Raw genomic sequence first — 9,301 nt, forward strand, 5'->3', positions numbered from 1 at the left:
CTTTTACCCTCCCCATGGTATCTCTTATTAGCTTTGTACCCTGATGCTTTGTACCCTCCCTTTGAACCACCTCCCTATTTCAGCTGTCGCACGCTCGCATTTTCTGTCTTTTGCCCCCAAGATTCCGCAGAGCAATAAATCCTCTATTATCCCATACAAAAGACCTCCCTCTTGTCCTTGCCCCCTCAGAGCAGAGTGACAGCTAAAACCCGTAGAGTGAGTACTCTAGTCACACCTGGGCTCATCCTGCTCCTGGGGTGTGACCCACTCCTGTGCAGTCCCAAGTTGATAGAGCCAGATCAGCTCCCGTGAGATGTGATATATTCTCCTTCACAGAAGCAGCAAGGTTAAGCTCTAATTCAGCTTTCACCTCTCTACTTTACTTTCTGCAGGACCTAACGACATCCTTAAACATTTCCTGAGTTGCCTGTCCCTCTGTCCAAAGTTGATGCACCCTCACCTTTTTCCTGATTTCCAGCAAAAGCTCCCTGCCCAGCCAGGCCAGGCATTTTCCTCACTAGCTTACTCTGGTGTTGGAGTCTGAGATACAGAGTGTGTGCCCTTGTCTCTAATACTTAGTTCTAGGATTCAAAGAAGCACTGAATTTCATATAACATGAAATTCATGAGCATGTTTTCATGGTGATACATGAAAACAAATGTTAGATAGGAAAAGTATAAGTGTGTAGATTAGAAAGTTTCTTAAATCCCAGGGTGAAAAAGTAGTTTAGAGAACAGGAGACAAGATGGAAGATTTAGGGTGTTGTCTCTTGTCCTTCTCCTTGCTTCTTTATGTTCTTCTCTTAAGGGTTTTTGGGTAGTAGTAAGTGATTGGGTAAAAAATTCCGCAAGGCAGCGCACAGGTGTTGGATCATTGGGTCACTAAGAAAAATAATTTAGTTGGCATCTGTTAATTGGGTAAATGGACCTGAAGAGGATCTTTGTTAGCCATTTTATCCCTTTTCTATCATAGTGCACATAGCTCCTTGTACCTTGCAATGCTGATAAGAAAAGAATGAACAACTGAACAAGAGAAAACTGCCTCCCTCTCATTAATCTTCAGTTCAGAGGGAAAAAGAACCTAATCCAAAAGTCCTTAAAGAAACAAATGGCTCCCAATTTTGGGGCACTTTGAACTGAAGGCTCCTGTTGAGGAAAAAAAAAATAAAACACCAAAAAAACCAAAACCAAAAAGAAGACAGCAGAAAGCTGGAAAACTCCCTGGAAAGGGGAAGAAGAAGATCTCGGTAATCCCGGTGCTGGTGAGAGCGGACAAGCCAAGCCAGACGTCTGTGAGCTGTGGAACGGATCACGGATAGAGGAGCTGAGAGAAAGCTGTCTCTCAGGTCAGGTAAGCCGTCAAAAGGGAGCAAAAATATGGGAAACTTGTCCAAACCTGAGGGGGAGGTTTTGGCTGTCTTGGAAGCTATGGTAAAGGAGCACCCGATCTCTGTATCCACGGAGGAGCTTAAAAGCCTTCTATCCTGGGTACGGGCAGAATTCCCTAACGTGGATTCACAGAAAATTTTTACCCCAAGCCTGTGGGAGAAGATAAACGTGAGAATATATGAAAAAACCACTCTTAGAGACCAGGCAGCGACTGAACTTCTAATGGCTTCTGCAGTGCCTTATGAAGTCATGGCCAGTAAATGGGACTCTGGAACTCAGGCAAGGGACACGATGGCTCCAGAAAAACAGAAGGGTTTGTCCCAGCCAGATGCGGAATCCTTGTTCCGCACGCTGTGAAGTCTGTGGCAGCCTTCCTGAATTCCACCGTAGCACAGGGAATGTCTAAGCCTGTTGAAAGCCCAGAGAAACAACTATACAGAGACGAGGAGGCGATTCTAAAACGCGGGCAGAATCTGCAAAAAGGGGCCTTGGAGCTTTTGCAAGAGTGTCTGAGCTCTCTCGGAGCTGTTCCAGCGCTCGGTGCGCTGCTGCAGGCAGAAGAGGGAGGGGAAACTTCCTTGGCCGCCTGCGTGCCGGCAGCCGAGTCCCTTTCCGGCCCCAGGGGGGTGGAGGGGACAGCCCTGTCCCCCCCGGGAGGGTTCGGGAGGGTTCGGCCCGACCCAGAGCGGTCCGGGACCTCCACGGGCACGGCGGCCCCTGCGCCCCGCCTGCCAGGGCTGGGCCTGCAGCCACAGCTGTCAGTCAAAGTGACGTCAGCAGTGACGCAACCACCGCCGCAGCTCCAGACCCCGCCTGCGGCACCGCCCCCAGGCGCTGCAGCGCCGCTTTTCAAATTGAATTGCCTTTGCAATACAGCTGCAGCACAGCAACAACAGCTGGGAAAAACAACAGCTCCACCGCAGCAGATGGTTTCACTGGATACCACACAAAGCCAAGAGCCTTTGGAGCACAGCCCTGCTCATGCACAGTTCTTTCACTCTACAAATCCTCCCACAGACATGGGCTCGGGGTTACGGGACAGGGCAATACAAAGTCCAGCATCTCTGGAATGGCTTCAGAAAAATAGCCGAAAGGCAAAAATCAAAAGCATTGTAAGATGCATTACTGGCTAATCTGCAAATGATTGCAGTCAGTTAAGCTTCAGAAAGAAGCCCCTATTGAAGTGCCTTCAAAAGTGGATCAAAAAGTTTAAAAATGTTGCATAATAGAATATATATGGATGTTGTATTTCTAATGATATCTGCTAGTTTTGTTTTTACAGAATAACAAAGAAAATGATGATACTTATGCATCCCAAAAAATTTAAAAGATTTTTCTTCTGTTTCAGTATTCCCAATACATGAAAGTTTTGAAAATGTTATCTTCTCTATACATCTGCTGATAATGAAATATTGTATGATGTAGAGTGATCAAGTATTATTACTGTAGTTACAGTTAATTTCTGCAAGATTTGAGTTGAAAGATCATATGATTAACCCTACAGAAAAAGGACTGAATGACAGGTTTCTTTCATTTCTAACCTTTCCTTTCATTTGAACAAGTGTATTGTGGATTTAGTACAATACAGCTTCAGTAATTTCAAAGTGATGTTAACCATATATTACCCATTTGCTTGGTTTTTTGACAATTTTAATAAAGAAATTTTAATGTGAGTCTTTTTGTTATAAAAAAACAAACATGTATAACAGCATATATACCAATTTAGATTTTGGATTTTAGTTAAAAAGTTAGACTTAATGTTTCTGAAAAGTACTACAAAAGCTGAATAGCAACTTGCCAAATCTGTAGTGTTGTATTTTTTTTCTAGTAAAACTGCACTCTAAAAATCCTAACAAATGTAAGCATATACCAAGCAAATTCTTGTTACAAATGGATGTTTTTAAGAACATCTGCAGTTATTATGGGTTATTCTCAAAACCAGATAACATAGAATGGTGATAAATTTGTTGCATCCCTATAATCTCTATAGTGAATCAATGTTCCTGTTATATTGTGTTCAAAGAAATGTATACCAAACTTTTAGTTGTCTTTTTTTTTTATAATAAGAGAGTAAGATTAAGTCATATTTTCATCTAATATAGATTAAGTGTTAATAAGATTAATCAAAGTTAAATTTCACTATGTTTAAATTTGAGTGTTTTTTGCTTAAGTTATAATTTTGGTATTTTTTGACATTGTTTTGTTACTTATTTTTATCATAATTAATTTTTAACAAGTTTAAAATTTAAATTGCTTCATGTTTTATTGAAGACATTTGTTTAAACTGCACAGTTATTTTCCTGGGGAGATGAAGATGACTACAACTGAAACAGCTGTGACAGAACGCTGATGAACACCTACTTGTGGATAGAAGTGAATGCAGTCTGTGACACCCTTGATTTCACTGGAGGTTCTATTGTTTGTTATAATCTCTGCAGTTTTGGTTTTCTATAAGTTGCACAAAAAAAATAGTGATTGTTATTTTGTCATGGGGTGGCTTTACCTTTAAGGTGGTTTTGGGAGCTAAGGAAGTTGAAGCTGCTGGTGGCTGATGGGAGTCTTTTCTCCTGACCAATTATCGGTCATTTCTAAGAATTGACAGCAGGTTTGACCATTAAAAATTTAAGTCAACCTGTGAGCACCTCCTTAAGATGCAAAGTCAGAGCTCTCTTGTTCTCTTTGTTTCCTGGCTGTGAAAGGTAACAGAGCTCCAGCTGGCTCCCGTCCCCGGCCCAGCCCATGCGGCCGGGCAGGGGCTGGGCTGGGCCTGCCGCGGCTCCCGGCCGGGAGATGGGGCCTGCGGGGCTTGCCCCGGGCTCTGGCTGGGCCAGGCCAGTCCCTGGCTCGGCTGCAGTTCTTGCCATGACAAAATTCACCAGAGACTGCCGAGTAAAGAAAGGAAAAAGCTCTTGACCTGCGGCAGGCTGAGACAGGGACCACACTCTCCAGGACAGCCATGAAGAATCTTCCATCGCAGACAGCTCCAGCCGCTGCTCCGGCAGAGATCACAGAACCATCTACAAAAGCCTGGGCAAGATTTTAACCCTTTCTTTACCCAGATGAGACTTTCAGATTTATCTTTTTATCCAGAGAGAGAAAAAGAGAGTAATCAACATGTAAAGAGACTTTATAAACTATCAGAGACAGTAAAGAAAAGAAGCTTCAGAAAAGGTAGAGAATAAGGAGGTGCTTTATAAGCTGAAATATTTTTCTGTTAAAGCTATGGAGATGGCCAATAGAGTCTTGTAACAAGCTCCCTTAATTCGTGACAGAGTATATAGAGAGGAATGGAGTGTTCAAAGTTTGGATTTTGAGCAAAAGGTGGAGTAATTGTGATACAGTGAGGTACTGGAACAGAGTGAGATAAAGTAATAGCTGAAGATTTGAGGCCTTAAGAGCCAATGAGAAAACTGCTTTCCAGGGAAGCTCACAGAAACAGATGAAGAGAACTTTTGCCATTGAATAACTCATCCTTAAAAATGACATCCCTAGACTCATTGACCCATACACACCTCAGAGTGATGTGAAATGGGAGGAGTGAACTGATGACAGATTTCCAGGCAGCTGGCATCAGAAAAATAGAAATCTATAACAGAAATAGCTTTCTTGTGGAAAACTGCATAGATTTGCAGAAGAAGACTTCTGTTTCTCTACAAAGACTGATGAAAAGACTCTAGCAGGAACTGGGACTGTTTTGAACACCAAAGTTCCAAAGTTTTTTGTCTCTATGTTGTCATGTGAACAAGGGAATGGTGGGTAGTAGGGGATAAAAAGGGTTTTCTGGAAGTTTATTCTAGTGTTCTTATTCTTGTCGTTTTGTTAATAAACTTTCTTTAGTCCTTTTTAGGTTTTAAGCCAGTTTTGCTCTTCCTCTAAGCCATATCCACAGCAAAAAATTAAGTAAGTCTTCTAGTAATTTTTTAGTTACTGCTTTGAAACCACAACAGGGGGGAGGAAAGGTTTCTGGAGGTTTTGTTCTTGTTTCTTATTCTTGTAGTCCTGTTCATAAAGTTTCTTTATTCCTATTCAATTTTAAGCCTGATTTGCCCTTCTATTCCATATCTCACAGCAAGAAAGAAGGAAGTACTCTGGTGATTTTAGCTGGAGCTAAAACCCAACACACTCAGCCACTCCTGACAGGACTTGTGCTCCAGAACCCTCAGCAGCCTTGTTGCCCTTCTCTGGACACGCTCCAGCCCCTCCATGGCCTTCCTCAATTGGGGGCTCAGGACTGGACACAGCACTCGAGGTGTGGCCTCAGCAGTGCCCAGCACAGGGGAAGAATCCCTGCCCTGCTCCTGCTGGCCACACCATTCCTGATCCAGGCCAGGGGCCATTGGCCTTCTTGGCCACCTGGGCACACTGCTGCCTCATGTCCAGCCTGCTGTCCATCAGTGGCCCAGCTCCCTTTCTGCCTGGCCGCTGTCCAGCCACTCTGGCCCCAGCCTGGAGCACTGCAGGCCTTGTTGTGGCCAAAGTGCAGGAGCCGGCACTTGGTCTTGTTCAACCTCACCTTGTTGGCTTTGGGCCCTGCATCCAGCCTGTCCAGCTCCCTCTGCAGAGCCCTCCTGCCCTCCAGCACATCCACACTCCCAGCCAGCTTGGTGTCAGAATGGTTCCATGAGGCCCTGCAGTGTCACAATGGTCTCCACGGCTCCATGACACTCCGTGGAACCACAGTGGATCCTTGGTTCTTTGGGCCCTGCAGTGTCACAGTGGATCCTTCGTCCTTCTGTTACTATGGGGTTAAATGTTTCTGAATAATGTTTCTGAAAATCATGTAGAATTAGGCCACAAGAATGTTTGGTATTAGGGATGGTCTAGCAAGCTGAAATGTTTACGGTAACAGGAACTGGTGCTTGGGGTCTCCAAGATACCCACCCAGAGACAAGATTCGTACATGTTCGTACAATGATGAGCTAACTCTCATGAAGCAATATCAATCAAGTTAATGATGCAATATTAATGAATCAATATTGAGAAGGTTGTTATAGTGATTACTGCTACAGCTGAAATTGTATAAATATGTGCACTTTGGACAAAGATGATGGAGCTAGATTTGGGTTGCTGATACCCCTAGTTCCCACACACTTCAATAAAGCACCTGCATATAATCAATCTGTGATTATGTGTGTTCCTGAACGCTGACATTTTGGTGACCCAGATGGGACCCTGTGAGTGCTGCTGAGCGAGTTCATGACCCGATCACGCTCCAGCCGGCACCGAGGGATTCTCGGGGAGCCCATCCGGCCGTGAGCGTCTCCTCTGCTCACAACGTCCCTCTGAGAGAGGTAAGGTGCTTTTCGGTCTGCTCTGGTGCCTGCCGATAAGACGCAGCGAAATCTCCGCAGGGTTGGGCTGGAGGAATTCCTGGTATTGCCCAGGCGCCGTCTGTCAGACAAGTGCGAAAGCGTTGCAGGTTCGTGTCGTGGTTTTAAACCACTAACTAAGAAAATTACTTACTTCTTGCTGTGAGATATGGATTAGAATAAGAGCAAAACAGGCATACAACTTAAAAGGGGAAAAAAAAAAGAAAGTTTATTGACAAACCACAATAATAAGAATACCAGAATAAACTTCCAGAAAAACCTTTCCATCTCCTATCTACTCACTATTCCCTTGTTCACATGACAACAGAGACAAAAACTCTGGAACTCTGATGGTTAAAACAGTCCCAATTCTTGCTAGTATGTTCACCAGTCTTTATAGAGAAACAGAAGTTTCTTCCTGTTAATTTATGGAGTTTCTCACAAGAAAACTATTTTTGTTATAGTTTTCTATTGCCCTAATGTTAGCTGCTCAGAGCTGCTATTATTAGAGTTCACTCCTCCCATTTTCACATCACTCTGAAGTAAGTATGGGCCATGTGTCTAGAGATAACATTTTTAAGGATAAGTTATTCAAAGGCAAAAAAAAGTCTTCATCTGTTTCTGTGAGCTTCACTAGAAAACAGTTTTCTCATGGCCTCTCAGGGCTTCAAATCTCTCAACAGTTTTCTCATGGCCTCTCAAGGCTTTTAATCTCTTAGTACTTCACTATACTATAATTACTCTTTACTCAAATTTACACTTTGAACACTATTCCTCTCTAGATCTTATATCATGAATTAAAGGAGTTCTTTTCAGGACTTCATTGTCCATCTCCATAGTTTTAACAGGGAGATATTTCAGCTTAATTAAAGCATCTTCTTAATTCTCTACCTTTCCTGAAGCTTCTTTTCTTTCTTGTCACTGGTAGTTTATAAAGTCTCTTTTCATGTTGATCTTTCTTTCTCTCTCTCTCTGGATAAAAAGATTAATCCACAAGTCTCATCTGGGTAATGAAAGAGTTAAAATCTTGCCCAGGCTTTTGTAGATGGTTTGGGGATCTCTGCTGAACAAGAGCTGGAGCCGTCTGCGATGTAAGGTTCCTCATGGCTGCTCTGGAGCGTGTGGTCGCTGTTCCAACCTGCTGCAAGTCCAAGGCTTCCTTCTTCCTTCACTGGGCAGTTTCTAGTGAATGTAGTTACAGCAAAACCTGCAGCCGAGCCAGAGATCGGCTCGGCCCGGCCCGGGCCCGAGGAAAACCTTCCCCAGGCCCCCCCATCTCCCGGCCGGGAGACGGGGCAGGCCCGGCCCCATCCCCGCCCGGCCGCATGGCATGGGCAGGGACGGGAGGCCTGGAGCTCTGCCACTCTTCACAGCCAGGAAACAAAGAGAGCCCAGAGAGCTCTGCTTTTACATTTTAAGGTAGGGTTCACAAGTTGATCCCACTTTTCAATGGCCTAAACTGCTGTCAATTCCCAGCAATGACCGATAATTGGTCAGGAGAAAAGACTCCAAGCACTTCCCAGCAACTCTAACTCCCTTAAAGGTAAAGTAACTCCATGACATTCCACCCCTTCAACTTGTGAACCCTTACCTAAAAAATTATCAATTATATTCAATATACAACTTAACACAATAAATTGTCAGAAAAGAAGAAACAGAACATTCACTACTTTCCACCCCTAGACTTTCATTATCACTGTTATATATAAACTTAAGACAATCATGCTTTGCTCTTAATTAACCTTTTATCTCACAGTAACACTATTAATGTAGTGGTCTAGATTTGCTAATTTTGTCTGCCCGCATTCCCCACCAAAAAATGTCGTGGTTTTAAACCACTAACTAAGAAAATTACTTACTTCTTGCTGTGAGATATGGATTAGAATAAGAGCAAAACAGGCATACAACTTAAAAGGGGAAAAAAAAAAGAAAGTTTATTGACAAACCACAATAATAAGAATACCAGAATAAACTTCCAGAAAAACCTTTCCATCTCCTATCTACTCACTATTCCCTTGTTCACATGACAACAGAGACAAAAACTCTGGAACTCTGATGGTTAAAACAGTCCCAATTCTTGCTAGTATGTTCACCAGTCTTTATAGAGAAACAGAAGTTTCTTCCTGTTAATTTATGGAGTTTCTCACAAGAAAACTATTTTTGTTATAGTTTTCTATTGCCCTAATGTTAGCTGCTCAGAGCTGCTATTATTAGAGTTCACTCCTCCCATTTTCACATCACTCTGAAGTAAGTATGGGCCATGTGTCTAGAGATAACATTTTTAAGGATAAGTTATTCAAAGGCAAAAAAAAGTCTTCATCTGTTTCTGTGAGCTTCACTAGAAAACAGTTTTCTCATGGCCTCTCAGGGCTTCAAATCTCTCAACAGTTTTCTCATGGCCTCTCAAGGCTTTTAATCTCTTAGTACTTCACTATACTATAATTACTCTTTACTCAAATTTACACTTTGAACACTATTCCTCTCTAGATCTTATATCATGAATTAAAGGAGTTCTTTTCAGGACTTCATTGTCCATCTCCATAGTTTTAACAGGGAGATATTTCAGCTTAATTAAAGCATCTTCTTAATTCTCTACCTTTCCTG

General features: G+C 42.9%; 2 protein-coding genes across 3 annotated transcripts in view; one reads left to right on the forward strand and one right to left on the reverse strand.

Moving 5' to 3' along the window:
* The window catches only part of LOC111944392 (uncharacterized), a 132,523-nt gene that overhangs the window by 54,242 nt on the left and 68,980 nt on the right, over positions 1-9,301 (reverse strand). The gene's annotated exons all lie outside the window — the stretch shown is intronic.
* The window catches only part of LOC147649073 (uncharacterized), a 219,371-nt gene that overhangs the window by 33,703 nt on the left and 176,367 nt on the right, over positions 1-9,301 (forward strand). The gene's annotated exons all lie outside the window — the stretch shown is intronic.

The sequence above is a fragment of the Cyanistes caeruleus genome, chromosome 28, assembly GCF_971803275.1.
Source record: "Cyanistes caeruleus chromosome 28, bCyaCae1.hap1.1, whole genome shotgun sequence".
Classification (NCBI taxonomy): Eukaryota; Metazoa; Chordata; class Aves; order Passeriformes; family Paridae; genus Cyanistes; species Cyanistes caeruleus.